The sequence below is a fragment of the Microtus pennsylvanicus genome, chromosome 20, assembly GCF_037038515.1.
Source record: "Microtus pennsylvanicus isolate mMicPen1 chromosome 20, mMicPen1.hap1, whole genome shotgun sequence".
Lineage (NCBI taxonomy): Eukaryota > Metazoa > Chordata > Mammalia > Rodentia > Cricetidae > Microtus > Microtus pennsylvanicus.
Window position 1 is genome coordinate 28,734,590 of NC_134598.1, and position 18,487 is coordinate 28,753,076.

Genomic DNA, 18,487 nt, shown 5'->3' on the forward strand with positions numbered 1-18,487 from the left:
AAAGATGAGAAAGCCTTGTGAGAAAGCCAGGTGTGCAAGCCAGGTGAGCAGCAACACTCCCCTCCGCTTCCTGACAGCTAAAGTGATGTGACCAGATGACCAGCCACCTCCCACTCCTGCTGCCATGCCTTCCCCCCCATGACAGGTTGCACCCTCTAACTGTGACCCAAATAAAATCTTCCTCCCTCAAGTTGCTTTTGTGGAATATTTTGTCACATCAATGAGAGAAACAACTAATACAGGCTCCAAGGCCAGACACTGAAAACATAGTGTATCCAGATAAAACAGTCATGGGGGAAACATGTGGACCCCGGACAAGAGGAACCTGGGGCTAAAATCTTTACAGAATGAGACTATGTTGTGGGGAAGAGATACTACACACTAGTGGTGGCTATTTAACCTTGGCGGTAAAAAACATTTAGGGGAAATGTTCTGGAAGCCATGATGGAGGCATTCACCTATTTGTGAGCCCATCATTTAAGGAGCACAGGAAAAGAAATGCTCCCCCCATTATAACCTGCAGTGACACACATTCTCCCGAAAAGTCACATCTCCTAGGCCTCCCCAAACAGGTCTACGTGTTGGGGACAGAGTGTTCAAATGCCTGAGCCTACGGAGGACGTTTCTTTCTCAAAACACTCCAGAAGGAAAACCCTAGCTGAAACAAACAGAGATATGTTTGCCTTGTAACAGCAGGTCCTTACATAAGTAGAGCGTAAGTTGAACTGGTTATGTAATATTTTAACATAATATTTAAATAGTCATTGTTCTTGCTGGAGTAAGATTTACTGCTCTTTGCTGGAGGACTCAGCAAGATTTAACCAGCACTGGAAAGTGACTTGTATCTTGGCTATAAGTTGTAAAATTCTAAATGGATGTACAGTAGAGGATTTTCTGAATCTCAGAGTCTAACAGTGGAATTAGGGATATAGCTCAGGCGGTAGAGTGCTTGCCTACAAAGTCCTGGGCTCAGTGCCCAGCGCTGTATAAACCAGGTGTGGTAAGGAATGACTTTAAACCCGAGATTAAAGAAGGATTACAGCAAGAAGATCAGAAGTTCAAGGTCATCCTCAGCTGAGGCCATTCTAAAATACAAGAGAACCTGGATAGGAAGAAAGGAAAGAAGGGAGGGAAGGAAGGAAGGAAGGAAGGAAAGAAAGAAGAAAGGCTGGCTATAATATATCCTTATTTTTGCATTATCTAAAATATCTGAGATTACCTCCAGCATTTAGGGTGACGCCTGAAGAAAGGATTAAACCAGTAGATATGTCTCTGTTTCCCGGTCTAAATCAGTTCCAATCCCTTTATGTCAATATCTGTTACATGCTGAAACATACGTCATATAATCCCCAAAACAACCTGCACGGTAATTATTTCCATTTTGCAGAAACCTAATGTTCAGAAAGATAAAATGACTGGCCACAACCCTGTCGACATAGCTTGTGAATGACTGGAACAGGATTCCCAGTTGTGTGTGCGCGTGCGTGAATGTGTGTGCCCGTATGCACATTCAAGTGTTAGTAGAAATTGAACCTAGAGCCTTGTGCCTTCGTGCAAGCACCTCTACCACTGAACTTTATCTCTGGCGTGAAATTATCTGTTAAAGTAACTCTCCTCCCTCATGGACTATGATAGGATCACGTTGTCAATATTCTTTTAATGCAAATAATAGGGCCGTTAAGATGGTTCAGCAAGCAAAGGCACCACCAAGCCAGACAAGCTGGGTCAGGAGCTCACAAGGTTGGAAGGAGAGAACTGACTCCTATAAGTAGTTGTCCTTAATCTCCATGGCAGTACATACACACGTATGCACGCGCACGCACCGTGCTCAAGTGCACGGTAAACAATAAATAAGTGTTTTTTTAATTTTAAATACAAATAATAATAACAAAAGTAATTTATGACTCTGTGTTACCCCCATCAGTTGTTTCAGGGAAGACAAAGAGTTGATTAACCCAAGACTTTCCCATTAGCCCTCGCTACATGAAGTAGATTTAAAATGTATTGTGCGCGAATTTCTCTCCCTGACATTCCACAGCTGACAAGCTAGGTTAGCAAGGTGAAGTTAGGTTGGGCTTCATAGAGAGACAGGTTGTAATGCTGACAAACCAGAAAGCCCCAGATAGAATGCTCACCAGCTCTTAGGCAAGCAGGAGCTGTTGAAAAAGTGCTTGCTCTGCAAAACATCCGCATTTTAAAAGCATACACAGGCTGGGGGTGGAGATGGGGGGCAGTGGGGCATAGCCTTTTCCTACCCGGTGATGGATAGATGGATGGATGGATAGATGGATAGATAGATGGATAAATGGATAGATGGATAAAAAGCACCCTTTATGTCCCCTCCAATATCTGACCACTGTACTTCCAAACACGACTTTACTGACGACTCCTTCCCAATGGCCCATGTGACGGAATCTGTGTGGCATCAGCCACCTTTTGATAAGTGGAGGTGGTTCCGGGATCTACGTTTAGAAAATGCATTTTGCTTGTTTTGTTTTTGAGACAGTGTCATTAGGTAGCATAGGCTAAGCTCAATCTCTCTCTCTCTCTCTCTCTCTCTCTCTCCCCACACACACACACACACACACACAATCCCCCTGCCTCAGCTTCCTAATGTTAGGATTACTCTGTGCTTCGCCATGTTTAGCTCCGGAAAAACGTTTCCAAGTCACACGCATTAAAGCAGCTGAGGAGATTGATTAGAAGGCGAATTGGGCTGGTTCCTCATCTCTGGGTGTTTGGTGTTGTACCCCAGGTGAACCTAGATCCTCCGAAAGCCCCATTAACTCACTCTTTCACAGCCCTCTGTTGCCTGCCCTCCTGGGCATCATTCCTCCACTGTTTAGTAAGGCGATTCAGTGGGCGTGGTGCATGCCTTTGTTCTCAGCCCTGGGCAGGCAGAGGCAGGCGGATCTCTGGGAGTTCCAGCACAGCGCAGAGACTCTGTCAAAAAAGCAAAAAGAACAACAACAAAAGATTCTGTTGATGAAACTAAGGGCACATGGAATTTCTTCCGGGTGTACACACCCAGTGAATGAAAGACACAAAAATAAGCGGCTCCGCTGCACCTGCATCTTGCCCGAGTTTTCGTGGTTTGCGACAGAATAATCTATATTGGTTTTTCCGTGGTTTGAAATCATAGCCCCGGGGAATGTGAAACACAGTTACTACTCCTAATTTCATTTCTTTGGCAAGTTGACGGAAATAAACCAAAAACCATGATTGAGAGCCAATGCTTGCTATTTAAAAAAAAAAAAAAGTAACATCCAATCAAATCAGAGCTTGGTTTCAAAAGATTTGTCATTCTCCTTCTTTGGATCTCTTCAAAAGAAACACTAAAATAAATCCTCTGCAGGGTACTTAGCACGAAGGAGGCTCCGGCGAAATTAAAGAACCTATAGGAAATACGACATACCTGGAAATTGTTTCCCCACCCCTCTCGGAGCAAAATTCGGTCACATGGAGAGCAAGCAAATGGAGCAAGCAGCGGGTGGGGCTCTTTTTCAATTACTCTAAACTGCACTCTCTGAAACAAAGGACCATTTACCGAGTGATCAAATCTATGCTCAGCATTGTTCTCCCATCAGGCAACTTCTGGTTTTAATAGAGGCTTTCTCTTGAACTAAACCCAGTCATTAACTCCTTTACAGCAGTAACAACAAATTCTCCTGCCATAAATGCAAACTAAATAATTCTCTTGTTTTTATCGCAATTTTTCAATAAAAACAAAAGTTGAAGAGCTTTGGTGATGCTAAGGAAGAAATGCAGTGTGTTTTTTTTTTTTAGAAGACTTTTGAAATGGTGTGCCTAGACTGAACAAGGCACCAGATTCAATCCTTTGGCACACAGCAAAACAGTAAAAATAAAATATGGTCTGGGCAGGTGGATCTCTGTGAGTTCGAGGCCAGCCTGGTCTACAGATCACCTTCCAGGACAGCCAGAGCTGCACAGGAAAACCCTGTCTCAAACAAAACAAAACAAAAAAGTGGTGGAGTCTACTGCAACATTGTAGAACAGAAAAATTAAAACCTAGATATGCTATTGTTTCATCTTAACTACTGACACATTGTTTGGGGGTAAAAGGAAAAAGTGACTTACAATTCTCTGGGCTTGTGGAGCAGGGGTAGAACCTAGCTTTTGTGCAAAGCCGTGGATGAGATCCAAAGCACTGCCAAGAGCAAAAATGAAGACATGCAGATAAACCTTCTAAAATATCAAAACATAGGCCTGCCAGATTTATCTGAAATATTAAAGTGCATTAACGGACTGGGGTGATAGCTCAGCCAATAGAGTCCTTGCTTGCCAGCGCAAGGACCTGTGCTCGGTTCCTAGAACTCACTTTACAACACCAACCATGCCCTGCTCAGAAACCCAGTGCTGAGGAGACAGAGAAGGGAGGACCCCAGGTGCTCACTGGCCTGACAGCCTAGCCTAGCCCACAGGTTCTGGGCAGTGAAGGACTATCTAAAAATATTCTAGCTGTCCTCTGGCCTCTACATGCACAAACACATGTACACATGCACACACATGCACACACACTATATATATGCACACACATACACATATGAACACGTATGTATATGTATGTGTGCGTGCATTATATGTATACATGTATATGCATATATATTCCCCTATGTAGTAGTAGAGTTTTATTTTAACATATAATTTATATACAATTAATATTTGGTTCTAAATGAACAATAATAATAAATAGTAATAAATCTCTATTTTATGTTAACACATGTCCAGAAAATGATCCAGGACAGGCTGTCTTTATTTAGAAGCATTATGCTATTTTTTCATTACTAGAAATTTCTTGTAGAATTTAGGCAGGTGGATCTCTGTGAGTTCGAGGTCAGCCTGGTCTACAAGAGCTAGTTCTAGGACAGGCTCCAAAGCTACAGAGAAACCCTGTCTCAAAAAACAAAAAAACAAACAAACAAAAAAAAAGAAACCCCAAAAAAAGAGAGAGAGAAATTGTTAAAAAAATAAAATAAATGTTAGACAAGATAGACATATGATGTTGATGCTAGTTACAATTTGACATAAAATGACAGTGGGCTCAAAAGATGGCACTGCTCTATGCAGGGGTTTGCCACAAAGTATCAGGGTGCTGCCAAACCTCACTTAATCGTTTTGACTCTGGACAAAGCAGAAGACAAGTGGCTGCCCAGGCACCAGCTATGTGGCTCTCTCCCTGCCTGAATTTATTTTCCCCTCAGGCGGAATCAAAGTCTTTCTATGGGCAAATGAAAATAAAAGTGTTGTCTAAAGTTATTCAAAAATCAAGACTATAGAATAAGGCCATTGGCTAAAAATAATGTTGAAAGACAGTTCCGCTTGCATTTTTCCACACTGTTCTATTCTTACCCTCCTATCTTCAGTCAGATTGCCTTTTTTCCATGACCAGCTTATTGATCATTTAGAAAGTTTATTTTAAAAAAAAAATTATTTCCACTGTAAAGTGACACGGTGAAAGTTTTCTCAGAAAAAAATGTTCAAGCCCCTTACTAATAAAAGAAATGTAGATTAAAATCAGCTGCCATCTTTAAAATATGAAGTAGGCTAGCAATGAAGACCCCACCCCCACCCTGTTCTCAGCAATGCAGGGTTTCTCACAGCATCTCACAAAACAGCTTCCGTGGTGTCTTGAAACAGTCATAGCCTCAGGCAGGTTTTCTGGGTGTCGTTTAGTAATGTTGCTTGATACGTTCATTTATTGACAGAGCCATTTCAGTTTTTGGAATATCACCTGCAGATAGAAGACTTGTGTACAAAGATGTTGGTAACAGAGCCTTGTGTCATCACAAACGAAGAATAGTAAAAGGACAAATGAAATCAAATCACAACAAGGGTAAACTTTGTGTGTGTAATAGAACATAAACTGAAGCAATAATATTTTTCAATTGAAAGTGATGGTGTGGGCAAATGATGGCATATGCCTATGATATCACATATACCTATGGTAGCACTTTGAAGGCTGAGACAGGAGAATTGCTTTGAGTTTGAGGCTATCACAGTCTACCTAGAAAATTCTAGGTCAGTCTAGGCTATAGGGTAAGAACATATCTCAAAACAAGAAAAAAGAAGGGAAAGACAAAGAAGGAAGAAAGAAGAGTTGTAGATCAACATTGAGGTAGAAATCATTCATATTACTAGGTTTAAAAAGCAAAAAAATCAAACTCCTTTTATTCATATGAACAGGCAAAAGCAATCCGTAGTGACAGAAATGAAAACAGTGGCTATCTGAAAGGGTAGCGGGAAGTAGGCGGAGATTGTCTAGAAAGGAGTAAGGGACCTTTCTGGAGTGATATTAACATCCCTCCCCCCATCTTAATGTGTGGCTTTTGGAGGTAGGAGATATACTTCGGGGTCTTGGTTTAGCTCCATTTGGGTTGTTTTAAGGCAGTTTCTGTAGACAGCTTAGACCGACCTGGAGCTCAGGATCCTCCCGCTTCAGTCTCCAAGTGCTGACATTAGATACACACACACACACACACACACACACACACACACATTAGATACACACCACCACAGCCACTTACCAAAACTTGTCAAGGTCTGGGCATTTTCAGTGGCAGAGAGCTTGCCTACGACACGAAAGATCATCGTCTAAGAAAGAGAGGGGTGTAGGGAGAGAGAGGATATCTAGTGAGTATTGTCATGGTTAATTGTCAATTTGACAGACTCTAGAACCATCTGAGATTTTCTTGACTGCCTTAAAGTAGAAAGACCTGCCCACTGTGGGTGATGCCATCCCCTGACTGGGCTCCTGGGAGCTGAGCAGCTGTCTGTGTTTATTGCCCTTTGCTTCTTGACTGTGTGTGCTCTGTGACTAACTGTTCTAAAACCCTGTTGCCTTGACTTCCCCATCATGACAGACTGCACCTTAAACTGTGAACCAAAATAAGTCCATATTCCTTAAGCTGCTTTTTGTCAGAGTGTCTTACCACAGCTACGACAAGAGCAAGCAAGAAGGCCAGAGAGTTGGTTCCGTGGTTCTGTGCACTGGCTGCTCTTCCAGAGGACCCTGGTTTGATTCTCAACACCCACACAGCAGCTCATAAGAATCTATAACTGCAGTCCCAGGGGATTAGATGCTGTCTTCTGTCTTCTGTAAGCATCAGGTACACACATGATACACAAAACTTCATGCAGGAAAATACCCGCCACATAAAATAAAAAGATAACTTTAAAGACTAAAAAAGAAAGAAACTAAGATAATCAACTGCACATCCTCAAGAAACAAAGTCTCTGGATGTACGTAACATCAACTACTTTCTTACTTCTCCCTTCTAAGTTTCTTCAATAAACACGATAACGGTTCAAGCAAACATAAACATACAAAGATATTCAACTGTGATTCAAAGAGCCTTGCATGTTCTTCATGTAGATATCTCTTACCGGCTCAAAGGACAGTGTGCTAACATCCTGGAGCTTCCCCACAGTGCCACAGTGGGGTACCAATGGAGTCCTTCCCGTGAGAAGGTCCCTGAAGGTATGCACTTGCTGGTCCTTTGTTTTTATATTTTGAGACAGCGCTAGGTGCCAACATTAAACAAAGAATTGGATCATTATGAAGCAAACTGGAAGAAGGTTTTATTTCTACGTTCCAAACAAGTCTTGGGTCCGTAGGAAATGGTTTCACACAAGGCAATTTGGATGCCTTTCTGACCAGAAAAGGAGGCATTCTTTGCAGGTGTCCTGAAAAGGCTCCTCAGATTACTTTTTTTTTTTTTTTTTTTTTTTTTTGGTTTCTCAAGACACAGTTTCTGTATAACTTTGGAGCCTGTCCTGGAACTAGCTCTTGTAGACCAGGCTGGCCTCGAACTCACAGAGATCCGCCTGCCTCTGCCTCCCAAGTGCTGGGATTAAAGGTGCGCTCCACCACCGTCCAGCAAGGAGCTCTTCTTTAGAATGCTTCTTTCTTCCTCTTCTACATCTATCAGTCTCTAGGCCCCATACACTCTAAATATCAGTTGGGCATGGTGCCACATGCCTATAATCCCAGCACATGGAAAACTGAGGAAGGAACATGAGTTCTAAGCCAGCCTGGGCTACATAATGAGACCCAAGGCCTCGTGGCAAGAACACAGATGTTTGCACTCCCAGCAGGTAAAGGTTCAAAGTCGGGGGAGTTTAACACACCCAAGTAGGTGTGTTATATACACAGAAAGCCTGGCTTGGCTTAAAGAATCTAGTTCTTGGATTTTAGAAGTAGCTGCACTGGCTGAATCCAACTCAGATACTTCTAGTCCATGCTTTTGTGTTTGTTTTGTTGTCTGGAATTATCTTATCCGTGTAGGCTGAGTTTTCCCGTCCCAGGGGCCGCTTTTAAATCACCACACAGAGGCTTATATTAATTATAAATGCTCGGCCAATAGTCCAGGCTTGTTACTAACTAGCTCTTACATTTTAAGTTAACCCATAGTCCTTATTTATGCTCTGCCATGTGGCAGGTCTTTTATTATCATGGCATGGTCACCTCCTGCTCCGTCAGTGACTGCTGGTGACTCCTCTGACTCCCCCTCCTTCTTCCCATCATTCTGTTTGACTTTCCTGCCTCACTTCCTGTCCAACTACCAGCCTGTCAGCTTTTTTATTAACAAATGAAAGGAATCCATATTCACAGTGTACAGGGTTGTTCCACAGCATATATGTATGAGTGCTTTGCCTGCAAGCGTACTACTTGAATGACCATTGTCTGAGGAGACAGGAAGAGGATGTTGGATCCACTGGAATTGGAATTACAGACATGAGGATGCTGGGAATCAAACCTGGGTCCTCTCTGGAAGAGCAACTGGTGCCTTTAACCACTGAGCCATTTCTCCAGTCTCTGGGTCCACATTTTGATACAAGGTCCGACTATCTCCTCTTTCTTCATCTTCCTGTCTGGATATCTGGGCTGGAGCCAAGGCCTGCATCCCTGACCTCTTGGCTTTTAACCACGAGCGGTTTTCTTTTCCCTGAATCCCCACCCCCACTTCACACGGGGGGGGGGGGGGGGCGTGCCTGCGAACATGACCTTCTCTGCCTGGGTCCCTCTCTCATCTCCCTGCCTTGTTTGGAAACCCTCATTTCAAGGCTTGTCTGCCAGCCTCCGTGGAGCCCCAGGGAAAGCTGAGCCCTGGACATCTTCTGCTGGGACATTGTTCTCTCCCAGCTCACAAATATTTATTTTTCTTCCATACAAGTACTACTTAGCAGGGTTGTCTATAATTGCACAAATTGTATGTTATGAAATCAACAGCAAAGGCAAATTTTCCTAGAGACAGTTTTCCTGCCCCATGTTTTAAATAAGACCCAGAAATCATTGTTTGTAAGACAGAATATAATTTTTACTTATGAAGAAACGTTAGTGTCTTTGGGGAGCTAACAAGAGAGTCTAAAACGGGCTTCAAACAGTCTGCCCTATGTGCCCAGCTCAGCTTTGCTGCCTCAATGGCTGCTGGGTATTGTGTTGCCAGAAGGGCTACTTAAGGCCTTGATTAATGTTGCAAAATGTTAATGAGGCAATATCAATCACTATGGAAGTTTACTTGTCAAAAGAAAAAGGACTCGGGGAGACAGACACTGTTACACGCTCCAATGCCTCTTTTTTTCCTTTCTTCTTCTTCTTTTTTTAAAAATCATTCTAAGAACTAAAAGAGAGTTCATCTCCACTCCCACAACTGGGTCACTGGCTCTGCTAACTCCAGTCTGTGAGTCTCGGCTATGTGAAATTGTTCTGCAGTTCAGCACTTGTCCCAGGACTATCTTAGACTACATTTGACCTGCCCCGTTTGTTCCTTTCCTGTTCATTGATTCCCAGCGTTTCCAAGGTAAAGAAATCAAACAGGAAGCTGGGAAGGGAAGAAGTAGTGAAAGATGAAGCCACGGGCTTTCAAGTGCTCTGCGCCTGTCTCGGAATCAGAAAGCCACTACAAGCTCAGAACTTGCTCCATGTCCTGCCCGACTGAATGCCAGGTTTAACATGGAGTGGTCTGGAGTGAACGCATTCATTACATACCAGTTCCTCCCAGAATGTTACATTGTTATCTTTATTGGGATGAGAGTGCTTTTATCCTTATTAATTCGTGTTAACAGTGTAGGAAAATCACGCAAACAACAATGTAACTTAATAAAATGAGATGGGCTCGTGGTAAAATGTTCACCTGTACTTCATCCAAAGGAAAGAGTTTTTTTCCTTTTTTTAGACAGGCTGGCCCTGGACCCACAGCCCTCTTCCCTTCTTGATCTCCCATATGCCAGGATTACAGGCACGTACCATCATGCCTGGCCATCTAGGCTGCTTTTCTGTTATTGTTGTTTGTGTTTTGGTTTTTCAGGGTTTTTTTTTTTTCTTGCAGTGCTGGGGATCGAACCCACGCTTCCACATACGAAGCAAGTGCCTGAGCTACAACCCAAGACCCCTTTGTTGGGTTTTCCTTTTGCATTATGTCTACAATCTGTTTGGTTTTGCTTTACTTTTTTGAGACATGGTCTCCCCGTGTGGAGTCACAATCCTCCTTCCTCGGCCTTTGACCAGCTATTTCACAGTCTTTTATCCTTAAAAGTCTTTGAGACAAAGTGGCTAGGGAGATGGAGCAGAGGTTAAGAGCAGTTACTGCTCTTCCAGAGGACCTGAGTTTGTTTCATTCCCAGCGTCCATTTCCTGCAGCTCACAATTACCTGTGACTCCAGCTCCAGGTGATCCAATTCCTCTGGCTTCCGTGAACAATGCATTCATATGCACTCATTCACACAGAACATCACAAAAAAAGGTTTGTAACAAACTTTTGACTTGTTTGTGTTTAGAAACTAGTTAGGCAACCTTTCCTATAGCTACCCAATGCTCTTTAAAACAGATATAATTGACATATCAATTTTACTGCTAGTCATTTTATTGTTTTAGCTAACTATTTTTATTATTATGTATATAGTCTGTTTGCATGTATGCCTAAATCAGAAGAGGGTACTAGATCTCATTATTGATGGTTGTGAGTCACCATGTGGCTGCTGGGAATTGAACTCAGGACCTCTGGAAGAGCAGCCAGTGCTCTTAACCTCTGAGCCGTCTCTCCAATCAGTTAACTATTTTTAAAATAATAGGTATTCCAACCTGTTGAAAGCCCTCAATACCATCCACGAGTGAATAAGAGTGTGTGAAAATCACGGGGAGCAGCTAGCACGCTGCTATCTCAGGTGTGCGTCAACTCACCCAGCATTAGGCGGACACTTTCATTTAAAACGCAGATAACTGAGACACATGTTGGCTAACACCCACTGCCCAAGCCCATGTTTATCTATTCTGTCCAGACATCACGAGCAACAGAGTGGGCAGCTGGGTGACATTTCGGACTCCCCATGGGAACCCAGCAGAGCCCCTCTAAAGTCACATGGGATTGGAGTCCCCTAAACCCTGCTTCCCTGGACTTCTGCATCACGTTTCATATTGCTTCCACTTAACTTTTTTGTTGTTGTTGTTAGAAATGGATCATCGAGTTTTTAAGCCATTCTACCTGTTTTCCCCAGAGAGTTTCCAATGATCATAGTTTGTCTTTATAAACCCGGAGAGAAGAAAACACGAAGACGGGCAATGCCACCCATTTGCTGGGCGTCTTGCTTTTTGGCCCAGTGTGCACGCATTACCTTACTGTTCCCACATGGCTCTAATAGATGGCATCGCTAGAGGGTCCAGGGTCACATGGCTGTCGCTTCTGAGATCAAATATCTCAAAGCAACTGTGTTCTTCCATTCCAAACCTGGCATATATGCATAGGAGTTGTGGGTAGAGACTGGTAGAGTCTATTCTATCCTGTGGGATCAGAGTTACAAGCTGTTGTGAGCTGTCTGACTATGGGTAGTAGGAACTGAACCCTCTGCAGCGTAGCAAGTGTTCTTAACCACGGAGCTACCTTTCAAGACCAGGTTAAATGACCAATTATATAATATAAAAGCTGAGCCTGAAATACACACACACACACACACACACACACACACACACACACACACATCTGCAGGGCTGGTGCGCTGGCTAGTTTTATGTCCACTTGACATAAGGGAAAGTTACCTGAAAGAAGGGAGCCTCAATAGAAAAAAAATGACCCATGAGATCCAGCTATAAGGCATTTTATCAATTCGTGATCAATGGGGGAGGACCCAGTCCATGGTGGGTGGTGCCATCCCTTGCTTGTGATTCTGTGTCCTATAAGAAAGCAGGCTGAGCAAGCCAGGGGAAGCAAGTCAGTAAGCAGCACCTCTCCATGGCCTCTGCATCAGCTCCTGCCTCCAGGTTCCTGCTCTGCCTGAGTTCCTGTCCTGACTTCCTTCAGTTATGAACTAGGATGTGGACGCGTAAGCCAAATAAACCCTTTCCTCCTCGAGTTGCTTTTGGTCACGGTGTTTCATTACAGCAATAGTAACCTTGGGGACAGCTGGTGACATGGCTCAGTTAGTCCAGCACTGACCCAGCATGCACAAGATGCCCAGCACCACAAAATCCCCTCCTGGAGCACGTATTTGTAATCCCAGCACTCGGTGGTAGCAGCAGAAAGATGGAAAGCTCAGTCATCCTCTGACCAACCACACAGCAAGGCCAGGCCAGCCTGGGCCCGTGAGACCCTGTCCTAAAAAGAAAAAAAATAAAATTGTAAAAATGCACCTGTGTACTGATGGTTTCCTTTTTCAGTCTCGTGAACGCGTTAGTCCGACATAAATACTGAAGACTCTCCACGGACCTATATATACCCACTTTGTGGGATATTTGTGCACCGTGTGAAGGTGTATTGCTGTGGTTAGCGTAAGGAAAAAAACTGAAATGAGCACTAGCTAGGGAGGAGGTACAGATGGGATTTCTGGGGAGAGAAGGAAGAGGAGAGAAACTTATGAGGGCAGGGCTACCAGGCAGACAGAGAGGAAACAGGAGGTGCAAGGCGAAAGAGAAGTAACACCGTGTGACAGAACGCAGAAACGGGTTAGTTTAAGTTGTAAGAGCTAGTTGGGAATAAGCCTGAGCTAAAGGCCAAGCTTTCAGAATTAATAAGAAGTCTCCGTGTCGTTGTTTGTGAGCTGGCGGCCAAAAGAAAGATCTGCCTACATTATACTTTGTGTATTATTGATTTTTTGCTAACTTTTTAAATGTGTATTTTAAATTAATTCTTCAAAAGTTTCATGTTTGCATGCAAGGCATTTGGTCATTATGCCTCTTCCTCTCCCAAGTCTTCTCAGGTGCCCCACCATCCTCTAGTCTGTGCCCCCATTCATTTCTTTTTTATTTTGTGAGATACTATAATTACATAGCTTCCCTTCCCTTTTCCTCCCTCCAAACCCTGCCATATGCCTCTACTTTTTCCCCCTCCAAATTCATGACCCTTCTTTTCATTACTTGTTAATACATGTATGTATATATGGACATATATATTTTTAAATATAACCCGCTCAGTCTGTATAATATTTCTTTTATGTATATTTTCAGGGCTGACTATTTGGTATTAGGTAACCAACTGACATGCTCTTTTCTGGGGAAGGATATTTCTCCCACACTCAACATTCCTTAGTTTCCTGTAGTTTGGGTTTTTTTGGGGGGAAGGGAGGGTTGGTTTTTTGTTTTGTTTTGTTGTTGTTTTTCGAGACAGGGTTTCTCTGTAGCCTTTGGAGCCTATCCTGGAACTAGCTCTTGTAGACAAGGCTGGCCTTGAACTCACAAAGTTCCGCCTGCCTCGGCCTCCCGAGTGCTGGGTATAAAGGTGTGCGCTGTCGCACCCAGCAAGGATTCATCCATCACAGCATTTGCTTAATATAAAATATTCAGTCTCTGACTCCAGGTACCTAGAACCAAATGGGTCTGCTACAAACAGCTTTCTACAACAGCTTCGGTTTATTAGAAAGTAGGTTAAAACAAGTTCCACGTATTTGACTAATTAGCATGTCTCTTTGTTGTTATTGCTTTTATTCTGAAAAGTGAAGAATTGGTTATATAGCAAGAAAACAAACATCTGAGGGCGAAGCCGGAGCCAGAGGCTGCCCTGAAGTCTCTGAGATCAGCAAGTCACGTCTTTGCAAGGAGATAACTCCCCAGCAAGCGCCTTTCCTTGACTGATAAGGACCGGAGAATTGCACTTCCCAGTAAACTTTTTCACCAGCTAGAGGACAGCTTAGAACACTTGGCTTTCCAAACAAAAGCCTGACTGGGAACAGGAACTGAGGAAATAGGAATTCAGCTGCAGATGCGAAAGTCCGGGATTATTATCATAAGCGAGGAGTTTACAAATAGGAAGCTAAGAAAGAAAGAGCTAAGAAAAAAAGTCTGTATTCGAAGTTTTAATAACATTTGGATCGATATGTAGGCATTTTCAAAACTTTCATCTTCATTTTAAGCCTTTCTCACGTGTGTCTCTGTTATATTTTAAGGTTTACAGTGCGAAGGGCTGAATCTGAGGCTTTAAATATAAACTAAAAACATGCTCGACCACAGAAATGTATGTCCAGACCATCTCTTCATCTTTCTTTTCTTTTGGGGGACAAGGTCTTCCTAAGCTGCTTAGGTTGGCCTTGAACTTGAATTTCTGCTCCTCCTGCCTAGTCCTCCAGATTAGGCGGGGTTAAAGCAGTGCTTCTTAAACTTTCTAATGCTGCGCCCCCAACCATAGGATTGTTCTCATTGCTACATCATGACTGTATTCTTGTTACTGTTAGGAATCGTTAATGTGATATTGTGACCCCTGTGAAAGGAGGGTTCGACCTCCTCTCCAAGGGGTCTCAACCCACAAGTTGAGACCTGCTGGTGGCTTTTTACTCATCAGTACCTCTGTAAAAGAAACCACGTGAGAGCAAACGAAATTGCAATCTAGATTTCCACTTCCGTTTCCCACCTGGAGTCCCCCGCTTCTGATCTCCACTGAGTTCCTTTTTCATTTTAAAAGGAAAAGAAACTCCGTGTCAGAATGAAACACTCATGAATTAATAGTTGTGGTGTAATAGACACAGCGGGACGTGCTCACAGAAACCGGGCAGGCGTGGCAGAGACCTGCCCAGGGTTCCACATTCTGTAAACCAGGGAATAAATAATAAACCTGCTGGAGGTGGCAGAACAGGCCTACAGTCCCAGAACTCCTGAGCCTGAGACTGGGGACCGTGTTCCAGGTCAGCTGAGCTACAGACTGAGCTGGAGGCCGGCCTAGGTTTAGAGACAGAAATCCTGACTGAGAGAACAAAAGCAAAACAAAAATAACAAAGCCTCTCAACAGCTGTCCTGTAGGGTTGACTGCAGCTGGGATCACCGATGAGATCCTGCCATGCACCGGCAAACACTAGAAAGAAGTGTTATCATCTTCAGTAGAAAAAAAGACATCGTGAAGGACCCGTTTCATGATCACAGTTTCACCAAGAGAAAGAATTCGGTTTAAAGCATTGCTGGGATCCAGGACAAGGCAGAACCCTTCTTCCCCCCCAGGGGATCATGTTCCAAGAAGGCTCTGCTACCTTCGTCAACACTCCATGAGAAAAGACACTCAACAGCCAACGTTAAGCCATTTCCCTCTCTGGAGGTTCAGAAAAATTGAAAATCAGGTATGTAATGGCACCGAGGGTGCTAAGTTCCAGGTAATACAATACCGTGGTCAACGAACTAAACAGACATTAATCTGAAACCGGACTCCAGTCCCCTGAACTGACCGGTATAGCTCAGTCCTCACTGGTTCTGCAAGAAGCCAAACAGCCTGTCTATCTCGACTGTGATCCGAGCGGATAGGACCTAAGCTCATTTTAGATGCGTAAGGCTGGTTAAACGATCCTGATCTTAAACTGGGAGCTTTGAGCTGGGCACCCTGACCCACGAGAGCCGACCAGGGCAGATGCAGTCCTGGCATTGAAGCTGATCTTTTCCTAGTCCCATTTTAGTCAGACCAGCCTCCTTTTCTGATGGAAAAGGTTGTTCTCGCAAATGCTATTCTCTCAAATAATTGCAGGTAAATTAGTAAGAATGCATAAGAACTAAAGGAGTGTTCAGCTTAAATAAAATTTATAACAGTATTTATACATTTTTTTTATTTTTTTCGAGACAGGGTTTCTCTGTAGCTTTTTGGTTCCTGTCCTGGAACTAGCTCTTCTGGACCAGGCTGGCCTCGAACTCACAGAGATCCGCCTGCCTCTGCCTCCCGAGTGCTGGGATTAAAGGCATGCACCACCACCGCCCGGCAGTATTTATAAATTTTAAATACTTTAAAAAGGTTAAACTAGTTCCACCACAAGCTCCAAAGCTACAGAGAAAACCAGAAAACCAAAAACAAAAAAAAAAAAAAAAAAAGAGAGTTCAAGGTCATTTTGAGCTGCACAGCAAGACTCCTTCTCAAAGAAACAATTAAAACGCCTCCTTGATAAACACGTGTTTCTTCAAATTCTTTTCAGCTTCAAGACACTTCCGGAAGCACAACCTTGTGCAAAATGCAACAAATCCTATTCTCCCCATTCGAAAGAGGAGAACAACTGAGGTTCAAAGACACCACCCTCCCCCCCCCCCAACGTGTAGTCCTTGGTACTTATAAGTTTGGAAGGCAAGATTTTCTTTTTAACCAAGTCTAGTGCCTGGAAGCTGAAACAAGACGTCCCCTGTTCATACTCATCCGTTACCTGTTGAATTTCCCTTCAGCCATTTGGTTCCACACATCTTCCCCGTTTCTCTTTTCTTAACTCTAGCCCATGCTTCAACTCCCCTAGGTAATGCTCTTGTAGAAGACCCGGTTTCAGATCTTAGCTGTCACCAGGTGACTCACAAGCACCCTTAACTCCAGTTTCAGGGGATGTGATGTCCCCTCCTGTCCTGGAAGGACACCAGGCACACAGATGGAGCAGGTATGTAAATGCAAACCTGTAGGCAAAACATCCATACACATAAAATAAAATAAACCTTAAAAAATGAGACTTAAACCAGCCTGGTCTACAGAGCTAGTTCCAGGACAGGCTCCAAAGCCACAGAGAAACCCTGTCTCGAAAAACAAAAAAAAAACCAAAAACAAAAAAAATGAGACTTAAGCAAATCTGCATTTAGCCATTGGCATCCGATTTATTGAGCACCAACTAGAAGTCAGATCTATGAAGGATTTGAGCAGAGGGAAACAGAATCTTGAACCATTTGAAAGCATCCCATCGAAGCCAGGCATGTGGGAACATGCCTCTGATCCAGCACGCGAGAGCTGGAGGCGGCAGAATCAGGAAGGTGAGGGCCAGCCTGGGCTACACGGGAACCCTATTTCAAAACAACACAAAACTAAAAAGACCCGCTTTATCAAGGGGAATCAATTACCTAAACACAGCACTCAGAATGCCAGTTCCTCCTGGAATTCCCAGGTAAATGCGCGTGTAAATCCTGGAACCAGTTTAAACTTCAAGCGACTTCAGAAAGAACAGCTTGGAAAATGCCTGTGTACAGACTTGATTTCTAATTGTGGTGAAGCTTCATTCCTTAAACCACTTATTCAGCATTAACTCATTCTCCAAACTTGCATCTGCTAGGTTCTGGGAGTAAGGCAGGCACAGCAGTTTCCAATCAAAGGAGTGCCCTAGTTCACCAAGACAGTCCCTCACTCAGCCTGTCTCGTAGCCCTCAGCCTGGGGCGCGAGCTTCCGGTCTCCTTTACAGCCACATTGGCCTTCTTTCATTTCTTAGAACCCTGCTCCCTCCCTCCCTGACCTTTGCATAAACCCCAATTCTCTCCTAGAGAGTTCAGCTCTTTGTTCTTAGCGTCTCCTCCTCCCCTTGCGGCCCCGGCTCTCGTCCTGCAGCCTGGAGAAGCAAGCTTGCTTCTTTCCCCTTAGGTAAAAGATCTTTGAAGCCCACTCCTCCTTCGGCCGCATCACCTCTGCGCTTTTATAAGTCCTCCTGTGATTGGTCACTGTTTCTCTGTTTTTAGGTTCTTATTCTCCTGAAGGGGCAGGGTCTGACCGGTTTTGTTAGATGCCAGCGCCTGGCACACCGGAGGCCTTCCAGGAATGAAAAACAAACGGATGTGGCTGTCCAAACAGTTCTGTGGGAAGCTGAGAGCTAGTGGGTTCGGGGGAGTTGGGTTTTGACCAGTCTTGCCTTCAGGTCCAAAAATATTGGGGGGGGGGGGTGTGACCTTGAATTCCTAATTCTGTTTTGGCCTCCCAAGTGCTGGGATTACATACTTGGGATTCCACACCTGATTTGGATTAGGGGTTTTCTTGAATTCCAGTGATGTCAGGCCTCCTACCTTCTATCTCGATGACACTGAAATATGGGGAGTTGTTCCATGTGCTTAAGATTGTAAGCTTCCAAACAACAAAAATTCCACTGATCTCCTTAGAATGAGATACACACAGAAAAGTAACAGCCGTAGCTAGTATTCACGAAAACGAACTGGAGGGTGAGCCGAAGTGGGGGGTGGGGGTGCTACGGAATGGACAACTGATCATTTCAAAGCATCTGATGACGACTCAAGAGGATATACTGTATCCTCATTGAGAAAAAGGAAAGGGAGGAGGGAGGGGG